The sequence below is a fragment of the Panthera pardus genome, unplaced genomic scaffold (assembly GCF_024362965.1).
Source record: "Panthera pardus isolate Hobbes unplaced genomic scaffold, ASM2436296v1 HiC_scaffold_7, whole genome shotgun sequence".
NCBI lineage: Eukaryota > Metazoa > Chordata > Mammalia > Carnivora > Felidae > Panthera > Panthera pardus.
The window spans coordinates 47,899,322-47,922,752 of record NW_026527002.1 but is presented as its reverse complement, the minus strand read 5'-3'; the positions used below and the strand labels follow the sequence as shown (position 1 = coordinate 47,922,752).

Below are 23,431 nucleotides of genomic sequence, written 5' to 3'. Positions count from 1 at the left end.
GAGGGCGGCTCTGTGTGGTTTCATGGGGTTAAACCGCCGAGAGTTCCTGCGGCCTCTCTTCAGGCTGACCCCAGCACCACCCTCTAGGCTCAGGGTGGTGTGGCTGTCTCCAAGTCTGAGGTCGGTTCCTGTTCTGTCAAATTCCAATCCTGAGAGCCCGACTTGGTTGGTCTGGCAGTTTGTTGGAGACAGAAGCGTCTGACTGCAGGGTGGCCTTGCTGGGCCCTGGGCCAGGGCTGGGGCTGCTCAGACGTGGCTGAGCCACAGGGCAGGGCAAAGGAAGGCAAGAGGGGCAGAGATGCCAGTCCCCAAGCAAGGGTCCAGGAGGCCTTGCCCTGGCCTAGGCAGGCCTGAGCCCACCAGGAGACCCTTCCGTGAGCTGACCCCCACCCCAAATGGTGGTGACATAGCTCCCGGCGTTCATTCAACCGTCTGCTAAATACTTGCCGATCACTCACCAGTCACAGACCCTGTGCCAGGTTCCAAGAAAACCACAGTGGACAATACACCACTCCTGTTTTCAAACTGCTTACAGTTTAGTGGTTCTTACCCTTGAGTTTGGATCTAAATCCCTAGAGACCTTGTTCAAAGGGCTGATTCCTGAGCCGCAGCCCCAAGATTCTGACTTAGCAAGGCTGGAAGGGGCACCAAGCATCTCACGTGATTATCCTGGGGAGGGCGGGGTGTGTGTGTCTTCTCATCAGGTTTGGAGACACGCTGCTATAGCCCAAAACTTTGGGCAAGACGAGGTGAAATGCAGCCTGGAGAATGTTGCCTGTTCCATGGGGACTACCCATAGGTAGCTTTAGACAGGGAAGGAGAGGGTGCACACTGGTGAACAAGGCTGATGTTGGGAGTTGGGGAAGCACTTTCTCTGCATTGGGTTACCCACCTTCCATCAGTCAAGCCCCCTTGCCAGCCAGCCTCCTTCTTCCTTGGATTTTCAGCAACCTATGAGGTAAGATGTTTTGCCTGGCTGGAAGCTCATTTGGGCTGGATTCTCCTGTGCTCTGTAATTGTCTGTAGCTGGCCTGGCTGGTGCCTTTTGGGGTTTTTTTCTGGATACCTCGCCCCTTGATTATTTTCCATCCTGGTTTCCTGGCAAACTGTGAGCCTGGGTAACTTTGTACTTCTCATGCATTCTAGAATCTTAAACGCTATCTCTCTGTTCAGACTCAGAAAGCTACTGTAATTAACCCTACTCACCCTCAAATCCATTTTAATACAGAATCTGGATTAGGAGGCCTAGTAAATGCACAGTGGAATCAGGACTCTATTCTCTGACCACCACCTGCCCACCCCCTGCTGCAAGTTTTAAAAAAGTTATTATCAAAACTAGAACACTTCTTTAAAAGGAAAATAACCAGATTTAAGAAAAATGTTAGTCTGGAGGAAAGCCGATTGGGGTCTTGAATCTTGTGTCCAAAATACATTTGTGTAAGAATTTTGTTGTGTCTGGGGCAAGCGTCTCCAGTTGAGGGTCTCTCAATTCTACTTATTTTTAAGAGTTTTTCTAGTGCTTAATAAAGGGAGGGGGGCAGTCTCTGGAAAGGTTCTAGAAAGTAAAATGAAAGAAAAGAATGAAAACGCAAAAAGCGAAGCTTCCATATTCTAGAAAGGTTTAGACGGTTTGTTGCACCATGGGGAAAATAGCACCAATGCTGACTGCAGTGATTTGGAAAGGATGGAAAACAAACCAGAGTGGTTCTCTGCCTGGGCTCCCCTCAGGCTCCACTACTTGCAACATGGCAAGCTTCCCAATTTCCGAAAAACTCCGTTTCCTGACTGGCAAGATGAGGATACGAGGACCAACTTGTAGGTTAAGTAAGATAATTTGTGTAGAGTTTAGCAGTACAGTGCCTGACACCGGGATGTAATAAAATAAATGCCTACCGTCCCCATCCCCATCCTCCTCACCATTGCCTTCCTCCTCACCATCGCCTTTCTCATCATCATCTACCTCACCATCAGCCTCCTTATCACCATCATCCTCACCATCACCTTCCTTATCACCATTAGCATCATCTCTCGGTGTTAGAGTCCACTAGGTTGCTTTCTGTAGTAAAATGTGGCCACTTTAAGGAATACAGTTTTCTCTCATCCTTAAGGTAGTAGCCCCTTTAGTTCCGTCATTTAGCTAAGCTTTTTGGGGACTTTTTCCCAAAGTGACACTTATTGAATAGTGTAATGCCAGGTTCTGAACTTTACATGCCACTTCTCTTTCAATTCTCTCAACACCCCTGCGTGGTGAAGTTCCTCTATTGTTAACATGAGTGTGGATGAGGAAATTCAATCAGAGAGGATAAGGAACTTGTCAAGGTTGCACAGCTGTTACGGGGCAAACTAGCTCTTTCATTTGAGTCTACGTGTACCATTATCATTGAGGAAACACTTTACCACTATGAACTCTGGTCTTTGTCTATATAGAAAAATAGAGGATCGCTGATAAGAGCAATTTATGAATGATCAATAAGTTATTCAGAAATTGAAATTATCCACCTCATCTTGAAAATGCAGGATAGTTATGAGATTTAAATGAGAAAGCACATTTTTATAAAGCATCTAGCATATTATAGTCATTTAAGAAATGTCAAAGTCCTCCTGTTTATACCTTAGCATACTGTCCCATCATCAATCACCCCAAAGGACCTACCAAGGGGCATGCAGAGTAAGTGCTCAATGCTTTCTTCTTACTTGAATGAACTTGAGCTTCTTGAGGGGTCTTGTAACTGAGAAAGTGTCCTCCAATTTCTCGGTTGCCTGGCTTGTCCCACAGAATAACCTTGAGCTGGCAGGGCCCTAGGCACAGATGGTCCCCTCTATTCCGCGAGGTCTCTTATCAGAAGACTGCAGGAGAAAAATGAGGAGTGACAAGGAATATTTGGAGAGTTGAGCAGGGGTTGGAAGAGGGAAGAGATTAGAGGGACAGAGGGAAAAACTCAAGGAAAAATCGAGGGGAGATGAGGGCATTGACCTGAAAAGCAGGGTGCCCTCCCCTCTTTCTGCTAATGCATGCTTCAAGGCACTCTGGGACTCCTTCACTTCATGCTGTCAGTTGGGACCCTGTCCATGGCAGACTTCCTTCCATCTACCTTCTGTCTGTCCCACTGGCCTCACTCTTCAGGTCCTAGTTATAGGCTAGAACTCGAGTAGCCTGCCTGCTGTGATATTTAGGACAAAGGCTAGGTGGCTGCAACAGGGGACTGAAGTTTACTTTCCTCACGGAACAGTTCTGGCCGACACTCCGGGGTTGGCGTGGGGGGCTTGATCATGTCAGAGACCCAGGCTCCCCCCCATCCTGCCCTGCAGGCTCCTCCAGAATGCTGCCTTCCCTGCACAAACATGGCTCAGCCCCAATCCACAGCCCACGAGGAGAGACGAAAGGGAAGCACGAGGTCCTCGCTTCGTAAGCACATGATCTGAAAGTTGCACATGCTATGCCCTCGGCAGCCTGTTAACCACAGGGATTTGGTGTTAGTTTGCTGGGGCTGTCATAGGCTGGGGGGCTTAGACCGTGGAAGTTTCTTTTCTCTCACTTCTGGGGGCTGGAAGTCCAAGATCAAGGTGTCGGCATGTTTGGGTTCTCCTGAGGCCTCTGTCCTTGGCTTGCAGATGGCCATCCTCCTGCTGTGTCTTCACGTGGTCTTTCCTCTGTGCGTCTTTCTCCAAATTTCTTCTTAAAACAACATTAGTCCTACGGGACTAGTTTTCATCTAATCACCTCTGTAAAGGCTCTCAGTCACATGCTGAGAGACTGGGAGTTAGGACTTCAACATGGGAATCCGGGGAGCACATAATTCAGCTCACATCAGGGGCCATATGTCCAGCTGAACCAGAGAGGAGAGCATCTCTCAGGCCTCTCCCTGCCAATGCGTATCTCTTAGGGACTATCTAAATCACGGCCCCTCCTTCCAGACTATGCCTTGGGCTTTCTGTCTCTACCTTGGCTTAGGTGGTATCTTTCCTGAGGATGTCTTCCTCCCACACCCAAACCTTGCAATGCTCCCCACCTCTTCCCACAGTGCCCTGTCCTTGATAAAAGTTGTCCTTTTACGGCCCCACAAAATGTCATTTCACTCCCTCAGTCATACATTCAGTCGACAGACACCCGCTGATGCCCCACTGTGTGCGGGGCTGGATGAGCCACTGGAAACGAGCAGTCCCTGTTCTTCAGTGCTCATAGCCTGGCCACGGAGTTTCACCCCTCTGCTCTTCCTGCTATACTTGATCGATCCCGCTCAGACTCTGAAGGAAAACCACTTTTGTGCGTCTCCTCTATACTCAATGCTCTACTGCAACCTGCTTCACTTCTGACGCTTCAACCCTCTTTTTTTTTTTTTTAATGTTTATTTTTTTATTTTTTGAGAGAGAGAGAGCACGAGCCGCAGAGGGACAGAGAGAGGGAGACACAGACTCCGAAGCAGGCTCCAGGCTCTGAGCTGTCAGCACAGAGCCCGTCATGGGGCTCGAACCCGTGAAACATGAGATCATGCCCTGAGCCGAAGTCAGACACTCAGCCAAATAAGCCACTCAGGCTCCCCCATCCAATCCTCTAATCAAGACTGTTGCCCCTGGCAACCAGCCCCCATCCTTAGGTTACTAGCAGCTTTCCAAAGTCACCTCCTTAACATAGGGTGTGGTTGAAAGGGGCTTGTCATGAATAACAAAATAACAATCCATTTCGCCTTTATGGCTCTGCAGCTACATCAGGAACCAGGAAAAAGAGATGCCTCCTTTAGCTCATATCACTTAGGAAATTAAAAAGGTTTTAGGAGCTAGTTCCAGGATGGAAGACCAAATATATGTTTCTTATTCTAAATTACAATATCACAGATGCTTATGCCACACTTTGCTGTGTGAGGCTGCTATTTATATACTAGCTTTATTTCTTCTTCTAGAGAGGAAGTGCAAAGTCCAGGGATGAGCATACACTACAAGCTGTCTGAGTCAATAACACTTAATTTTAAAAAGTAAACCTGATCCACTTCTGGGTATATACCCAAAAGAATTTAAAGCAGGACTTGAACAGATATTTGTACACCCACATTCATAGCAGCATTATAACAATAGCCAAAAGGTGGAAACAACCCAAATGTCCATGAATGGATGAACAGATAAATAAAAACCGGTATATCCGTACGATGGAATAGTAGCCTTAAAAAAAGAGAGGAAATTCTGACATATGCTACAAAATGGATAAACCTTGAATCCATTGTGCTAAATGAAATAGGCTAGTTACAAAGAATAGATACCGCATGATCCCACTAATATGAGGCACCTAGAGTAGTTAAATTCGTAGATACAGAAAGTAAAACAGGGGCTCCTGGGTGGCTCAGTCTCTTAAGTGTCAGACTCTTGATTTCAGCTTAAGTCATGATCTCACGGTTCCTAGGATCGAGCCCCACATCGGGATCTGCGCTGACAGCATGGAGCCTGCTTGGGATTCTCTCTTTCTCCTTACTCTTTGCCCCTCAGAAAAAATAAATAAACATGAAAAAAAAGACAAAGTAGACTAGAGGTTCGGGGGAGGGGGAAGGGGGCAGGGAGATTGGAGCTATTGTTTAATGGGAACAGTTCAGGAAATGAGAAACTTCTGGAGATGGATGGTGGTGATGGAGGCACAACAATGTGAATGTGTGTAATATCACTGAATTGTACCCTCAAAAGTGCTTAAAATGATACATTCTGTTGTGTGTATTTTACCTCCCTTCTCTCAAGAAAAAGTAAATCTGGTAACGTGGACAGCTTGGGACACACCGTTCTCCTATCACCAGCCCAAGCCAGCTCCTTGTCGGAGCACTGTGTGAGGTTTATATGCACACACTTCAGCTGGATGTCAGGCCTGGGAGCATCAGGGATTATTTTGGAGGAGAGGGGTGAGAACAGGTACTTCCTGTTAGCCTGGAGACTTGGACCACCGGCTACAACTTCCGTTCACAGAAAGCTTCAATTGTTGCAGGAAATTTTGCATATTTTTTTTTTTCCCTAGCAGTGTTTTTTCTTCAGCTACCAGAACTGTTAATTATCAAAGAGACAGCGTTTTTACCGACAGGAAAAACAGAGTCTCATTCCTGTCTCAGAGGGTCCGGGGGTCCTGGTATTAGACAGGATGCAGTGCCTTCTTGGACTCCTGGGGCCTGTCAATCACCTTGTGGTTCAGCCCGCCCACTGCTTCCGGAAAGATCAGTGAACTGGAACAATCCTCCCAGTTCTTCCACCCACGTCCGTGTTACAGGAAGGACCAAACTTTGAACCCAACTAGGTAGGTGGTGGGCAGGGAGGGCACCTACTTGAGTAAGTTTTAAAGAAACACAGGCGCCATTTCTTGACTCTTTGCTGACCCCTCCGAGAGCGCTTTGGCCACCCCAGAGCTGTTGCGTGAGCTTTGATAAACCTTTGAAGCAGCAAAGCTGGCCTGGCCCAGCTATTATTAGTAGGAGAACTTTTGACCCTGGTCTAGATAGGAAAGGGTGTCTGACAGCCCCCAACTGGCTAAGCCTGGAGATAATTAATGCTCCTGTCACCTTTTCATCCCCTGTTGCTCTGTCTGGAATGCTCCTTAGTGCCAGAAACCTAGGATGAGCTTGTGTCAGAGTTGCTCCTGGTTATTACGGGCACACTCCGACTGGGCTGGGCTGATGAGTTCTGTTTGCCTCCGTCCTGCACTGTTCTCAATCTTCCAAGATCCGGAAACCTGAAGTATGTGGAAATTAGGGATTTCCTGTGATTATTGGAAATAGCCAGTATGGAGTCGCCCTGATCTTACTGTAAAGGAATATATTACTTAAAAAAAATGTTTTTTAATGTTTATTTGTTTTTGAGAGAGAAAGCACGAGTGAGGGAGGCACAGAGAGAGAGGGAGACACAGAATCTGAAGCAGGTCCCAGGCCCTGAGCTGTCAACACAGAGCCTGACGCAGGGCTTGAACTCACGAACCGTGAGCCAGAGTTGGATGCTTAACCGACTGAGCCACCCATGCACCCCTGTGAAGGAATATATTCTTTATCAAAACTAATATGCCAAGTACGACCTTATACATGGTGAGGGTTAGAAAGGAAAGTAATGAAAAGTCAATCTTCCTGGGTTCAAATCCCAGTGTTGTCACTTACTGTGTGACCTTGGGCAAGTTATTTGACCTCTTTAGCCTCATTCTCTGTATCTATCAAATGGGAATACTAGGTAGGTACCTCACTGAGATATTGTGAGGGGTACGTGAGATGCTCCATATAAAGTGCTTAGCGGTGTCTGCAACAGAATATGCTAGTTCTTGTAATTGTTACTTTGACATTCAAGCAGAAGAATGTATTTATGCATGACTTTCATTTGTAATATTTTCTAAGACATTTTCACGCCCAGTCTATATATCTTTTTAGTGATCGGTATGTAGTAAAAAGCGGAGAAAAACATGACCGTCTGAGAATGCAGAACTCTGCGAAGTGCTTTGCAGTATCAACAGCTCTCCAAACACCTGGGTGCCCAGCCCACGCACGTGCTGTTTTGACACCTGGAAGACTGAGCATTTCCAGGCAGATTACGCGTCCCTAAGTTTTAGGGAATCATAGAAGGAGAAAGAATGTCAGAAATGCACTTGGTTTTTCACCGTCCAGACGGGCGGTAACTAAACGCACGTACTTGGCACTGAATTGCATGTCTGAGGAGGCAACCAGAGGCGGAGAACTTGAAGTTCTGCAACTTGCCCTCGAAAGAACACAGATCTGACACGGTGCTCCCACCACCACGGCACTTCTGGGACACCAGGCTGGAGTGTTCTATATTCCTTAACCTGTCTTACATGGGTCATCTTTGAGGGCAAGACAGAATTTTGCTGGGGATCCAACCCCAGAATGAGACCAAGTCACGTCATTGTGAACAACAGCCTTCTGTGCCAGTGCCTAGAGCTGGCTTAACAGAACGCAGGGAGGTTTTCGTATTCCGGTTGTACTCAAGGGCCAACGTTTGGGATCTTGGCGTGAGATGGTCACATAATACAGAACTATACAGAGAAGACCATTTCCACTGATGGGACCGAATCATTTCAGCAATTGGCTTGTACTCTGAAATCATGAGTAGCAATGCTAGTTAACGCTGTTGCTTGGTGACCTGCCCATGGGTCCATGTGGCTACTAGTGACTTTACAGGACTTCTTTTTCTTTCTTTTCTCTTTTCTTTTTCTTTCTTTCTTTCTTTCTTTCTTTCTTTCTTTCTTTCTTTCTTTCTTTCTTTCGGACTTCTTTTTCTCCTTCTTCTTCCTCCTCTTCATCTGGTAAGGTCAATGCGTATTTAGCCATAGGTTAACCTCCTTATCTAAGTGGAAACCAAAGCGTCACCTTGAAAATCTTCCCAAACACTCATACCTCACATCATTTTCCACAAATGAGCTGTGTAGTTTGTATGACCAAACATAGTAGTTAAATAGAAGGGGATCTTGGACCTCATTTTGATATTTTTGATGTTTGGAATGCTCTCTAAACATCAAACCAGATGGTCTGATCAATGTCCAATTATTACACCTGATAGAGTAAGTATTACAAATCCTAATTTCACGTAATTTTGCCAGTATAGTTTCCTATAGCATCCTCAGCTTTCCCTTTGTGGAACTCAATTATTACTATCCGTCTAGATGACGCTACTGACCCCCTCCCCCTTTAGAAGGCCCTTCCTGTACTCTAAATTGCCCTCCTCCCATCAAGAGTAATGATGAATTTGCACTGGACCATACACATCTATCTTATGCTCATGTACGATGACATTCATTTCACAGACTTGGAGTGCAGTGGGCATTGGTCACATTTGCTTGCTCTAAATTCATTAATTTTTTTTTTTTAATCTGATTTTCCCTGGGAAACCAATTCCCCACTCTGAGTGCATATGTTTGGAGTGGCTAAATCCACGAGCCCCCTCGCAATGTCCCCTCCCCTTTGCAACATGGGCCACCTGCAATCCAACCTCAACTGGCTGTGTAATCTACCCTCAGGCACAGAGATGGCACAGGAGTGAGCACTTGGTCCAGATGGCCCAATGACACTTAGTGTCGGGAGGTTTAATGGAACACTTGTAAAAAGGATCTCTCTTTCCTGGAGCAGGTGGGGCGGGGTGGGGGGGATGTTTTTGATTGGAATGTGAACCTGGAATAACTATTAGCCATTTCACCTCTGAATGGGAGGAGCTTATTTAAATGAAATCAGCACAGGGGCGCCTGGGTGGCTCAGTGGGTTAAGCGTCCGACTTCGGCTCAGGTCATGATCTCACCGTCCACAAGTTCGAGCCCCGCGTCGGGCTCTGTGCTGACAGCTCAGAGCCTGGAGCCCGTTTCAGATTCTGTGTCTCCCTCTCTCTCTGCCCCTCCCCTGTTCATGCTCTGTGTCTCTCTGTCTCAAAAATAAATAAACATTAAAAAAAATTAAAAAAAAAATAAATGAAATCAGCACAGAGAAAGCAGTCAAAGGACACACGTAGAGAGAGACCAGGTCCTGATGACAGCACTGGAGCCCCTGCAGCTTCCCCCAAATTTCTTCTGGACTTTGGTTTTATGTACTAATAATACTTTTTTTTTTTTTTTTTTTTTGGCTTAAGTCTATTTGAGTTGTGCTCATTGAATCAGTGAATGAGTGGGTGAATGAATGAATGAATCTGGCCACACACCAACAAAACCAAGTCAGTTTCTGTGCCATAGCTTTATATCACAGTGAGTCATTCCCATGTGTGACAGGCATTGTTAGTTGCCTGCCGGTCTGCCACTTCTCCTGTCCCGTCCCTCCCCCCCCCCCCCCCCCCGCCCCCCACCTGGTTTCTTGTTAACAGGGCAACCAGGATCCAGCCTGCAAGGATAACTCATAATTGATCCCTAGTATGTCTCATAGAGGACACATTACAAGACTTTTAGGATAGTTGGTCCCCACTCATTAAATGACAGTAACTATTTTTGACCACTAAAAAGGCCTTCCTCACTGTCCACTGTCATCCCCCACATTTTCAAACTCTTGTTGCTTCTTTCTGACAAATACTCATTTTCCAAAATTTTCTTATTTTTTAATAAGAAATAAGGGGAGTAGAATTCTGCTAATGAAAAATAAAATTCCTTCCTGTCCCTGCTCTCTTTCTTTCCACTGTGAATAAAAGGGTGTGAGGATGTGATGCTTGTGAGGCAGCAGCCATATTTAGACCAGAAGTGTATTAGTTTTCTAGAAGTGCTGTAACAAATGACCACAAACTCAGTGACTTAAAACAACAGAAATTTATTTTCTCGTCATTTTGGAGGCCAGAAGTCTGAAGTCAAGACACCGGCAAGGTTGGTCTCTTCCAGAACCTCTGAGTGAGAATTTGTCATTCTGTGCCTCTGTCTTCACAGCTCCTTCTTGGTATTTTTCCTCCCTTTCTCTTCTAAAGACACTTGTCATAGGATTTAGGGTCCATCCTAATTCAGGATAATCTTGTCTTGAGATTAATGATATCTACAAAGACTCTTGGTCCAAATGAGGTCACAGTCACAGGTTCTAGGTGGACATATCTTTTGTGAGGCCACCTTTTTTTCTTTTTCTTTTCTTTTTCTTTTTTTTTTTTTTTTTTTGAGAGACAGCATGACAGGGGAGGGGAGGGGCAGAGAGAAAGGGAGAGGGAGAATCCCAAGCAGGCTCCACACTGTCAGCACAGAGCCCGATGTGGGGCTCAATCTCACAAACCACGATATCATGACTTGAGCTGAAATCAAAAGTTGGACACTTAACCGACTGAGCCACCCAGGCACCCCATGAGGCCACCATTCACTCATGATAACGAGGTAACAAATCTAGGATGGAAAGTCAACACGTGAGAATGCAAGAGAAGAATGTTGGAAATCCAGGGTTCTCAATGATATTATCCACTCATGGATGGTTTTTGAGCCACTCGTTCGAGTCTATGATCTGTCACCTTGTGTCAGCTAATCAAGAAGCCTCAGAACAACCCTTCCTCATACACACACACACGTCAGTCAGGTCTCTGGCTCAGGATTTCACTGTAGTTCATTTGCTGCTTTCACCTGATGGTCAGTTTAGTGGAACCTGGCAAATTCAGCAAGAAGACGAGGAAATTCAATTTAATTTAAATTAACCACATTTGGTGGATTAGGAACGATGTGAGAAACAGGAAAAATCAGGGCAACGTGTCATTCAGTGTTGATTTATTTTGACCAGGAATGTTTAATTTCAATTATTCATTGTAGAATTTTGTAGGAAAGCAGCTAATGGGTTCCAGGAAGCTGTGTTCAGGGAACACGTGAAGCAAACGGCAGCTTGTGAGCTCACAGTCCTCTGCACAAAACCCTTCCCTGAGGTAAGATCTGGAAGAAGGGAGGGACGAATTCAGTCCTTCGTGCAGTCAGGCAGCTGGCATTTTTTGTTTTGATTTTTTTTTAATCACCCAAGTAGCGTGGATATTCTCTTTGTCTTTTTAATTTTTAAATTTAATTTCTTTTTATATGCCTTGGCCTATGCAAAAGTTTCTCCAGATGCATAAATGCAATTGTATGTGGTTCCACTCTGGTTTGCTTTTCCATTTATTATTGGCCCCCCCTTCCCTCTCTGGTCTTCCCTTCACCACATGGTCCCTACCCACTACCTACGCACTCCCGTAGTGCATGATTACAACCAACTACGTGTCCGTCCTTATCATTCCCCATCTACACACACTGTAAGAAGCTATAGCCAGGCCTGTCCACGGAAAGCTCCCATGTGGACCTGAATGGTAAAGCCCTGGATCATGTAAATGCAGACACGGATGCTGGGAAGCCATAGGACCTGAGACTCGGGCACCGCAAAGGGGAGTCGCTCGGTATGGATGAGTCGTGGATGGCGGGCTTGGCCGGCCGGGTTCGCAGAGCACCTGAATTGCTGGGTGACATGTGACATAATCAGATGCTGGCCAGGCCTTTGTGGGGGTGGATGGTAAAGCCCAGGAGGCCTCTGTTTAGGGCAGCCTCCTCTGGCTGGGGCCTTCTGTAGGAGGAACAGAAGGCAATCCCCGGAACCTCCCTCTCTCTGATGCACTCTTTGTGCTGTTCTCGTAACTTTTTACCCTCGGTGGAGCTTGTGAGTAGGACTGAGCAATACTAAAGACCTTCATCTCTGCCATCGTTGAATCCAGTTCAGGTCTTCTCAGATTCAGGTATAAGGCCTAAATATGGAGGAGTGTTTATACAGTGAATTTGTATAGGGGCCCCTGGGCGGCTCCAACTTTGACTCAGGTCATGATCTCGCGGTTCATGTCGCGGTTCTCTCGCGAGCCCCACGTCAGGCTTTGCACTGACAGCTCAGGGCCTGGAGCCGGCTCCAGATTCTGTCTCCCTCTCTCTCTCTCTCTGCCTTTCCCCTGCTCATGCTCTGGCCCTCAATCTCTCTCTCTTTCAAAAACAAACGGACATTTAAAAATGTAAATAAATGAAATAAGTTTGTAAGTTGGGGCACCTGGTTAGCTTAGTCGGTTAAGCGTCTGACTCTTGATTTCGGCTCAGGTCATGCTCTCACGATTTGTGAGGTTGAGCCCTACGTCAGGCTCTGTGCGGACAGCACAGAGTCTGCTTGTGTTTCTCTCTCTCCCTCTCTCTCTGCCTCTCTCCCACTAGCGCGCGCTCTCTCTCTCCCTCTCAAAATAAACAAACTTATCCCAAAAAGTATTTTAAAATGAGTTTGTAGATCAAAAATTGGATTTGAATATTTTGTGCATCCTTCTCTATCGTCCTTTTTCTTGCTCAGGGAATCCCCTTCAGTTCAAGTGGCCTGGTGCTCGTGCATTCTTTTCTAGTGGTGTGACATTCCGGGCCCCGTTCCGATTAATGACCATCCGTGACACTGCCAGTTTTCCTTTTTTCTTTCTCTCCTTTTACTGTCGCGAACATTTCTGCCATAAACATCCTCGTACATATGTCCTGAGGCACAGGTGCTTTTATTGCTATGGAATGGATTTGCAGGAATGAGACTCCTGCAACAAGGATGAACCTTGAACACATGACACTGTGTGAGAGGAGCCAGTTATAAATACGATTCCACTTATATGAAGTGTTCAGAATAGGCAAATTCAAAGAGACAGATATAGATTGTTGGTGGGTGCCTAGGGGTGGGTGGGAAAAGAGGAGTGACTGGTTGCTAACGGATGCCAGGCAGGGTCGGGGTTCTTTTGGGGGGTGATGAAAAGAATCTGAAATTGGTTGTGGTGGTGGTTTCACAACTCTGAATGGACTAAAAACCGTAGGATCGTATACTTTAAGTGGGTGACTTGTATGGCATATACACCATAGCTCAGGAGAGCTGTTATTAAGAAAATAATGAGATTACTGGGTCAACATGTATATGTATTTTTATTTGAATAGATGCCGGCACTCTAGGTCCCAAAGAAGCAATAGCTCTTCCCATTTCCCCCAGCGCTGAATGAGAACACCCTCTTCCCACATCCCACCAGCAGTAGGTCTTATCCTTTTTTTTCCTGATTTCGCCAGTCTGGTGCATTGAAAGTGATTTCTCCTGTTTACTTTAATTTGTATTTCCTGGGAAGATTCTCATCATAAAAGTTAACAATAATGCTTGAGTACACAAGTTAAGAAGCACAAGATCCCTTTCACCTCTTAGGTCACCCCCGACGTAACCATTCTCAACAGTTAGTTGGGTTTCCAGGCCCCTTTGAATGCATTTATAAACTAATACACATACACATATCATTTTATAAATTTTTTTAATGTTTATTTATTCTTGAGAGAGGGAGACAGAGCACGAGCAGGGGACCGGCAGAGAGAGAGAAGGAGACACAGAATCTGAAGCAGCTCCGAGCTGTCAGCACAGAGCCTGGCATGGGGCTCGAACTCACAAACTGTGAGATCATGACCTGATCCAAAGTCGGAGACTTAACTGATTGAGCCACTCAGGCGCCCCATTACATATCATTTTATAATTAATAAATAGAGTCACACTGGGGCTCCTGGGTGTCTTAGTCGGTTAAGTGTCTGACCCTTGGATTTGGCTCAGGTCACGATCTCACGGTTTGTGAGTTCGAGCCCTGGGGTCAGGCTTAGCACTGGTAGTGCAGAGCCTGCTGGGGATTCTGTCTCTCTTCTCTCTCTCTGCCCCTCCCCTGCTCATGTGCTCTGTTTCTCTCTCTTTCTCAAATAGACTTAAAAAAAAAATGGAATCACACTAGAATATTCTATGACTTTTTTTTTTTTTATGTAACTGTATGTCTTAGGGATCTTTCCAAATTAGTATATACAGCTCTAGCTCATTCTTTTAAATGGCTAAATGATATGCCATGGTGTGGGTGGACCCTAATTTATTTAACATTGATGGATATTAGATTGTATCCAGTGTTTTGCTTTTTCAAACCGTGTCTCCATGAACAGCCTCGTGGATATGTTTACTTTACTGAGGTGAGATTCACACGGCATAAAATTAACCATTTTAAAGTGACTATCCGGTGGCATTTAGGGCACCCCCAGCATTGTGCAACCACCCCCTCTAGCTAGGTCCAAAACTTTTCATCACCCCAAAAGGAAATCTCTTACCCATTAAGCAGTCACTCCCCACTCTCCCCTCTCCCGAGCCCCGGGCAACCACCAATCTGCATTCTGTCTCTATGGATTTACTTACTCCAAATATTTCACGTAAATAGAAATCATACACTGCGTGACCTTCTGTGCCTGACTTTTTTTCACTTAGCATTATAATTTTGACATTTATCGTGATCGTAGTATGTATTAGCACTTCATCCCCTTTTATGGCTCAACAGACCACAATTTGCTTACCCATTCACTCACCGATGTGCTGCTGATACATCTTTGAGCTCATAAATAACTAATGCTCACTGAACACCTACTATGTGCCTGGGACTGTTCTATTGCTTTAAATGTGTAAACTCATTTAATCCCACAGCAGTCCTGTAAGATAGGTCCCTTATTCTACCTCATATCCCCAGTCCCAGACATCACTGACCCACTGAGTCCACCAACTCTCAATTTGCCTACCTCCTGACTTCTTATGCTACATAATATAGCACTCACTGCTTACGCCACTTTGGTTTTTTGGTTTTTTGTTTTTAACTTTTTTTTCTTAGTGTTTTTATTTATTTTTGAGACAGAGAGAGGCAGAGCATGAGCAGGGAAGGGGCAGAGAGAGAGGGAGACACAGAATCGGTAGCAGACTCCAGGCTCTGAGCCATCAGCACAGAGCCCGATGCGGGGCTCAAACTCACAGACTGTGAGATCATGACCTGAGCCGAAGTCGGACGCCCAACTGACTGAGCCACCCAGGCGCCCCTGCTTATGCCACTTTGAATGAATTAGTCTGTTTCTTGGAGCCAAGAGCACTCTAACTTGTCTATACTTCCTACCCACCTCCCATCCACCTAGACCCTAAGTTCTATGAGGGCAAAGGCTGTGTCGTTTGAGTTCAGCAGCTCTGGGAACAGTGCCTGGCACATAGGAGTGCTCGACAAATATTTGTTGAATGATGAATTAATCAAGTGTTTTGAAATTGAAGCTAAGGACACAACTGTTTTTGGTATGAGTATTGTTGAGAAAGTCGTCGCCATCATCGTCGTGAGAGATGGAACCCAAAAGACAGGTGGGTGCCCATTTGGTGAGAAATGGCACTCATGCAGAAGAAAAAGTCTAAGCAAACCCTGGAGCTGTGAGCACGTGGCCCATGGTTCTGGCACCAAGGAGTGGTCTTATGTAAACTGAAGAAATGGAAACGGCAGGAGATGAGGTTGGAAAGGTTGGCTCAGATGCCAGAGTCTAAAGAAGGCCATGCTGAAGAATTTGGGCATTCTCCTCAATGGCTGGGGGTCACTGAAGAGTTCTAGGCAGGAAGGTGGTGTCTAGATCAGCAGCTTAGAAAGATCCATCTGGATTGGATGCTGGCAAGCCTGGAGACAGGAAGACCAATTAGGAGATATATTTACCAGGTCCTTTTTTGTTGCAGTTAGCAAAAATCCAATTCAAATGGCTAAAAGTGGAATGTCTGAGCTCCGTGACCCCAGGAAGGGCAGATGTATCGTTGGGCTTTAGGAACACCTAGAACCTGGGTCCGGATCGCTGCCAGGCCTCCCCTTGGCTGTTCTGGTCTCAGTCCCAGCTGCAGGTTCCATTGGCTGCCTGGGGACAAGTTCCAAATGGCAGAGGCTTGAAGCTTCCCTTTAGCTGAAGATGAGACTGTTGCCCTGGGCAGGAAGAGAAGCCCATTTTCCACATTGCTGCTACCCACCAAAGGCCACCTCCTGAAGAAATACCATTTGGAACTTTCCATCTGGCCTTGATTCTGGGTGGAAAGAAGGCCAAGGGAACAGAGATGATAGTGTCACTCTTGGTTGATGGGAGGGCAAAGTGGTTGTCCTCAGCTCACCCTCTGGTGGCTGCTGGCTGCAGGCCTCTGGCAGGCTGGCCGGGGCTGGGGGGGGTGAGAAGGGGCGCTCAGCCAAGAGAACTCACGGGGACTGGTGTCTGCCCAGTGTCTGTTAGCAGAAGCACATCTGGCTGTGACCTCAGCAATTCTACCCAAGGCCCAGGAAGCCCAGGGGCGGGTGGGACCCACTGCACTCAGCCAGCCCCACAGGGAGGGAGAAAGCCAGAGGCCTTCACCAAACCTGGGCCAAGAGAGGCAAGGCCCCCGGCAGTGTAGGTGAAAGTGAGGTGAAGTGGGGGGGGCGGGGGGGTGTGTGGTCATTTTAAAGCATGTACCTAAGCTGCCAGGAAAAGCTTACCCCACCTGGAAGATCCAAGGAGGCTCTTAGTGGGTCAGACCTTTGAGTTATTTTTAACTCTGGATCAGGTTACAGAAAGCATTTAGCCCACAGGCTGAACAGCTCTGGAAGGCAGACCACTGTGCTGGCAGGAGCTGGCAGGAGAGGGCCCAGCAGCTGATTCTTAGGTCACGCTGACAGGGACAGCTGCCAGCACGGGGGGCCAGCTCAAGTGCAAAACCACGGAGCCCTGAGCTTCAGCAGCGACCTAGCTCCCTCCGCGGGTCCCCTTTCCCCTCAGGAAGTTTTGCACTTTAGCAAGAAAGTGGTCATAGAGTTAGATTCGCAGCAAGAGGAAGGAACAGATGCCTGCGACCCTGCATGTAGGGGAGACAGTGTGCCAAGGGACAAGGCTCAGGGCTGTCCCTCGAGGAGAAGGCATCTGGACGCATCTAGGCAGGCTGGGTCTAGGACCAAACAAGAGTTTATAAGCAAAGGGCCACAAAAGCAGAGAAGCCTGGGTGTTTGGGGTGGGGGTGGGTGGGGTGGGAGCTAGAACTCGAGGCAGGGACATGGGAGGAGGTTGACTGCCGGACCTTGGAGGCTGGGTAGGATTTGCTGGGCACACAGGGTATGGGGTAGGCGGGAAGAGCCACAGAAGAAATAGCCTGAGCCAGAAATAGGAGGGCTCTGGGCCCGCTGGTGAGAGGTTTTGTACCTATGGTTTATAACTCTGGGAGTCCGGGGAGAATCTCCAGAGGGTATACTGTTAACTGCCTCCCCAGGACCTCTGACTTTCAGCCATAGGCAGGTGGAGTCAAAGAAGGGTTTGAACAGGGAGTATCGTGGTCTGAGTTACACTTTATAAACGCTTCTTGGATGGCTGTGAGTAAGGCCAGGCTGGAAGGGGAGAGCCTGAATGCGGAGAGGCTGGGCAGGAGGCTTGTACGGCAGCTCGGGTGGTGGGAAGAAGGAAATGGACAGGAACGGACAGGAGCCCTTATCTGGGGATCACTCAGTCATGTGGGAGCACGAGGCGCCAGGGCTTGGGGACGGGAGTTGATGATACCAGATTTGGGGCCTGAGTGACCAGGAGTGTGGTGGCTCCTCTAGAGGACAGGGAAGGCAGAGGGAGGTCGTGGGGAGAGCGTGCAGGTGGATCTGGGTGTGGGGCAGCCCAGGATGCAGTTGGGCTGGAGCCTTGCGGGTCACCGTGTGGAGGACAGGGCCACTGCAAGGAGACAGGGTGAGGTGCCCAGGGAGAGAAGACAGAGAAAGAAGCCAGGGATGCTGGCAGAGACTGCTCATTGTTGCCGGGATCCACTGTCCCTAGTTGGAGCCGGGCACATGGCCACCCAGCTTGAGATGGTGTTTCTTTCCCAGGTTGACCGCCCCCCTCACCCCACCTTGCTGTGGCCACGTGACCAAGTGGATGTGAGTGGAAGTGGCCATGTGGGCAACGCCTAGGTCATGCCTTTTAAAAAGGAAACTGTTTCCTTTCTGTCATTCTCTTTTCCCACTGTCAGCAGGCTGGAACACTGGGGCTGAGGGGGAGGCAGCTCTGATCACCAAAACAATGATACCCCTCGTAGGAATGGTGGGAGAGCTAGACAGAAATAACCCGGCTCCCGGATGGTCTGTGGAACACAGACGGCTAGCAAGTGAAAGGGAAACACACTTGTCTCTCGTGGGAGCTGGTGTCGTGGGTTACTCTGTGGGGAAGCCGGAGGGCGAGAGTGTCTTTTTTGCCACAGCAGCTAAGCCTGTATCCTAAGATCCACTAAGTTTCATTCTGTGGAGAAGAAAATGTTGAGAGATGCCAACACTTGTGATGTACAAGTGGGGGAAAGTGGAGATAAAAAAGAGAAGAGAGGGGCCCCTGGGTGGCTCAGCCGGTTAAGCATCTGACTTGGGCTCAGGTCATGTGGTTCGTGAGTTCGAGCCCCACATCTGGCTCCGTGCTGACGGCTCGGAGCCTGGAGCCTGCTTTGGATTCCGTGTCTCCTTCTCTCTCTCTGCCCTTCCCCTGTTCGCACTCTGTCTCTCTCTCTCAAAAATGAATAAACATTTTTAAGAAATTGCTTTAAAAAAAAAAAAAAGAGAGAAGACAAAGTAAACTGTTAACGGGTATCCAAAGGAAGAGAATAAAAAAGCAGAGGGCAAATAGGGTTAGATGCAGCAGAAAAGTCTACAAAAACAAAGGTCATCAAGAGACGCTCTGCAGCGCAGCAGATTGACAGGGGCTGAAGTGAGGCTAGGGGCTTACACCAGAATGGAGGGAAGAGTCACAATGAGGCCATCCCTGTGCAGACGGCAGACTTTTTGTAAAGGTGTCACTGATTTGGACATTTTTAGTTCTGCATTGGCCTTTTAAACATTGCGTTGGCCTTAAAAACAATCGAGGCGATACACGTGTGCATACTGGTGCTTATCTGCATGAATCATGATTTTGGTGGTATAATATGATGCCAACACAAAACTTTTAAGCATTTAAGTGTTTCTATTCATCAAAGCATGCTTATTTTTCTCGTCAGTTGACTTTGTAATAGTGAGAAGTTATATAGGCAGAATTATGCAGTTGATGCACTAAGCTGTACTAGCTAGGAATTTTTTTAATTTAATGTTTTCTTTATATTGAGAGAGAAAGAGAGAGAGAGAGCCTGCTTTGGGGGCTCAAACTCACAAACCATGAGATCATGACCTGAATCAAAGTCAGATGCTCGACCGAAGGAGCCACCCAGGTGCCCCATAGCTAGGAATTTTTTTTTTTTTTTTTTTTTTTTTTTTTTACAGCAAGTCAAAGATAAGTCAAACCAGTCTTTTTTAAACAGGAAAGTAATTCACTAGCTCACCAAACTGAAAAAGTCAGAAGTAGGCCTGCCTTCAGGCACAGTTTGATCAGGGGCTCCCAGTTTGTTGCTGAGACTTAGTTTCTTTCTTTCTTTCCCTCAGTCCTATAATGGCTTCCTTCATAAAGAATGTGGTCACCAGAGGGCTGGCTGCACTGCTCTTCACATCTACCCTACTTCAAGCACAAGTGAGAACAAAAGTCTCTTATGGAGAAGCCCCAGCAATTGCATCATATAGGCTCTTATTTGCTCCCAGGTACAATGCTGAACCAATCATACTAGTGAGAGGAAAATACAGCTTATTAGCTGTGTGCCTTGGGCAAGTGATTTAAGTTCACTTAGTGTTCTCCTTTCCAAAATGAGAATGGTACTCATCCGATAGGGTTGTCATGTAGCCTAAATAAGTTAACATTTAGAAAGTAGTTAGGAGGGTGATGCCTGGGTGGCCCAGTCTGTTAAGCAACCAACTCTTGATTTTGGCTGAGGTCATGAGATCGAGCCCCACATCGGGCTCTGCCTTGACAGTGTGGAGCCTGCTCGGGATTCTCTCTTTTCCACTCTCTCTGCCCCTCCCCCCCTCAAAACAAAAAAATAGACTTAAAAAATATATTTTAAAAAAGTACTTAGGGGCACCTGGGTGGCTCAGTCGGTTGAGCGTCCAACTTCGGCTCAGGTCATGATCTCGCGGTCCGTGAGTTCGAGCCCTGTGTCGGGCTCTGTGCTGACAGCTCAGAGCCTGGAGCCTGTTTCCGATTCTGTGTCTCCCTCTCTCTGCCCCTCCCCTGTTCATGCTCTGTCTCTCTCTGTCTCAAAAATAAATAAACATTAAAAAAAATTAAAAAAAAAAAAAAGTACTTAGAAGAGTGCCTCGGTCAGTATAAGCAGCAAGTATCTATTGACCAGGCCCGAGTCATAGGTCCCCGTAACTTCCCCCCTTAGACCATAGTGACTGTGTGGGAACGGTGGCAGGTATAGGACAGAGGGGAGATCGATCCCAGGGACACGAGTGACCCATGTTCCTAAAGGGCTGGAACAGCAGGAATGGAAGACCTCACTGTCGGGTGAGGTGGAAGGCTAGATTTAGGAGGGTAGGAGAGTGTAATCAGGGAGGGGAATTCGGGGGGTGGAGGCTTAAACAGTGCTACAGTTCATGAAAAGGATCCACGAGTGGTTCTGCCTTGGGTTACTGAAGTAAATAAAGCTGGAAGCCTAAGATAATTATAAGTTCAAATTATCCAAAGATTTATCTGTGACAATCCTTGGAAACCTTTTTTTTTTTTTTTTGGTAGGAGACCTGCCCTCATTCCTTTTTCTAGTCTTTTGTTTTTTTTTTTCCCCCTTTGGATAAATTTCATAGGATTTTAGGTCCAAAGCGATCTAAGAGGTCCCCACCAGCCCAACTCCTTCTGGTCTTGAGGGTCAAGGGAGGGTAAAGAGGTTTAACCTGAAATCCAAGGGTGGTGGGAGCCCCCACCCCATCTCTGACTGCCCTGCCCCATCCTGTTCCCCTCCTGGGCTTTGTCAAATAGACAGCAGGAGCCACAGCGGCAAAGTGAAACGTGAGCTTCACCACGAGTGGAATTAGATCGAATGACTCAGGACACTTGGGTGGAAACGGGGCTTCTTCTCTCCCCTCAGGGTGGAGCTGCCTGGACTTTGGCCCGCACGAGTGGCCCCAGCACAGCCTGCGGGTGGGTGTGCTGCCCTAGGCCTCCCGCAGACAAGCTGTATTATGAGGCCAGGCTGCAACCTGGAACTTGTAGGACTGGGGAGCAGTCAGGGCAGCCCTTCCTCTCCACGGGGAGGCTGAGCGAAGGGAGAAGGGAGTTTGCCAGCTCAAATATTCCACTCACTATTGCCTTAACGGTCCTCATCTCCTTAAGCCCCATGTCCATGGAGAGTCCTCTGAGAACCTAGATATTCTTCTGTCAAAGCACTGAGTCTTTCTTGCATTTTAGTTTAGAAATCCAATCTGGGGGGACTCTACCCTCCTTCCTACATTGATTCCTACTGGGTTTTTTTTTTTTGTCTCAGTGTTAAAACATGCCTAATATGGCAGTGTGAGAGGTGGGAAGTTAAAAGGGCATCACACAGACCCCAACTGAATCCCAGCCACCCCCTTGCCATGTGACTTTTGGGAGAGAGTAGACCTCTCTGGACATCAGCTTTCCTTTCTGTAAAATGGGGATCATGATGACAGTTATCTCACGGGGCTGTGCATGGGGCGGGGGTGGAGGTTAGGAGGAATGATGTTTGCAAAGTGCCCTGCACAGTTCCTGGGATATAGTGATTAGTATGTCAGGAAAGTGGGTGATTGTCTTGCTTCCTGGAAATCAGTGAGAGATTTGCGTGGAAGGTTTGTTACAGCCTCATAGCCCGTCTTCACTGGGGGGCTCTCCCCTGAAACACAAGTCTTTGTTTTGAAGAGTCTCAGTGGTTTAGTCCCCTGGGGGCTCAAAAATTGCTTTGTAGCCTTGAAATCACTTCCACAGCAATCTTGTTTGCCCATCCTTAATCCTGTTTTTAAGCAGTTTCCTCAAGCGATTAAAAAAGAACAAATGATACAGGCAAGTTGGAAAATATGTGCCACACTGAAAGCTGTCTTGAGGTGTATAGGTTGCCTTTTTATAATTATTTTTACTGTTCATTTTATAATAAGCAAAAATTTGAGAGTTGGACCATATTAATATACTAAAATACATTTTAAAAAACATTTTTTTTTAACATTTATTTATTTTTGAGACAGAGAGAGATAGAGCATGAACAGGGAAGGGCAGAGAGAGAGGGAGACACAGAATCTGAAACAGGCTCCAGGCTCTGAGCTGTCAGCACAAAGCCCGACGCGGGGCTTGAACTCACAGACCGTGAGATCATGACCTGAGCCGAAGTCGGACGCCCAACTGATCAAGCCACCCAGGCGCCCCCTAAAATACATTTTTATGTTTGTGAAATGAAAGTATAATCCCCATAAGCTAGTATCGATATAATGTCCTCAACACAAATACATGTAGAACCAAAAAATAGAAACATTTAGGGGTCTATTTTTCTTGCTTGCTTTTATTTTTAATCTCTCAAGTCTGAATTTTATTTTAGCTTTTACCTTGTTTAAAATATTTTTTAATGAATCTGCAGATATTTAAACTTTATGTGATGAAGCTTAAGATGTATGTTTTTTCCGTAAACAGATTATTAGGGAAACAGCTTTCTTGTACTTCAGTTTTCCTATGGCTACAAACTTAAATCCAGGAGCTGGCTTCCCTGTTCTAAGAACCAGATAGTCTTTCTAGTTACTTTATCTTTGAACTTAAACTATTTCACTTTTTTTTTTTTTTTTTTTTTTTTTTTTTTTTTTTAGTAATCTCTACACCCCACATGGTACTCGAACTCACCACCCTGAGATTAAAAGTCACATGCTCTTCTGAGCCAGCCAGGTGCTCCTCAGACTATTTAACTTTTATACAGATGGCATAAATAGTTCAAAAAGCAGTATCTCTTCTTTAGCATTACATAACTGCAATTAACATGTAATTTATAGCTCTAGGTAAAAAAAGAAATCAATCCCTCCCTCAAATATTCAGAGTCAAGTGTCTAATGTTACAAGCTAAACTTAACACCATTTGACCCTATTATATATATTTTTTGCTGTTTATTGAATTATCTTTCCTTTTTCTACCGAAATGGAATCGGTGCTTTTTTTTTTTTTTTTTTCATGTGTCTCCAGAAGACTGAACCACATCTGGATCTGTCTCTTCCTCTTCAGCCTCATTTATAATTTTTTTTAACATTTATTTACTATTGAGAAACAGAGACAGAGCATGAGCAGGGGAGGGGCAGAGAGAGGGGGAGACACACAAACCGGAGCAGGCTCCAGGCTCTGAGAGGTC

The 23,431-nt window shown here is 46.5% G+C and overlaps 1 long non-coding RNA gene across 2 annotated transcripts in view; it reads left to right on the top strand.

Moving 5' to 3' along the window:
* Window positions 1–6,179: 6,179 nt before the first annotated feature.
* Window positions 6,180–23,431, top strand: part of LOC109277982 (uncharacterized) — a 25,513-nt gene continuing 8,261 nt past the window's right edge. For both annotated transcript variants that reach the window (XR_002085433.2, XR_002085434.2), the window contains exons 1-2: window positions 6,180–6,262; window positions 11,201–11,310. This is a non-coding gene — a long non-coding RNA (uncharacterized LOC109277982). The remainder of the gene's footprint in view (window positions 6,263–11,200; window positions 11,311–23,431) is intronic.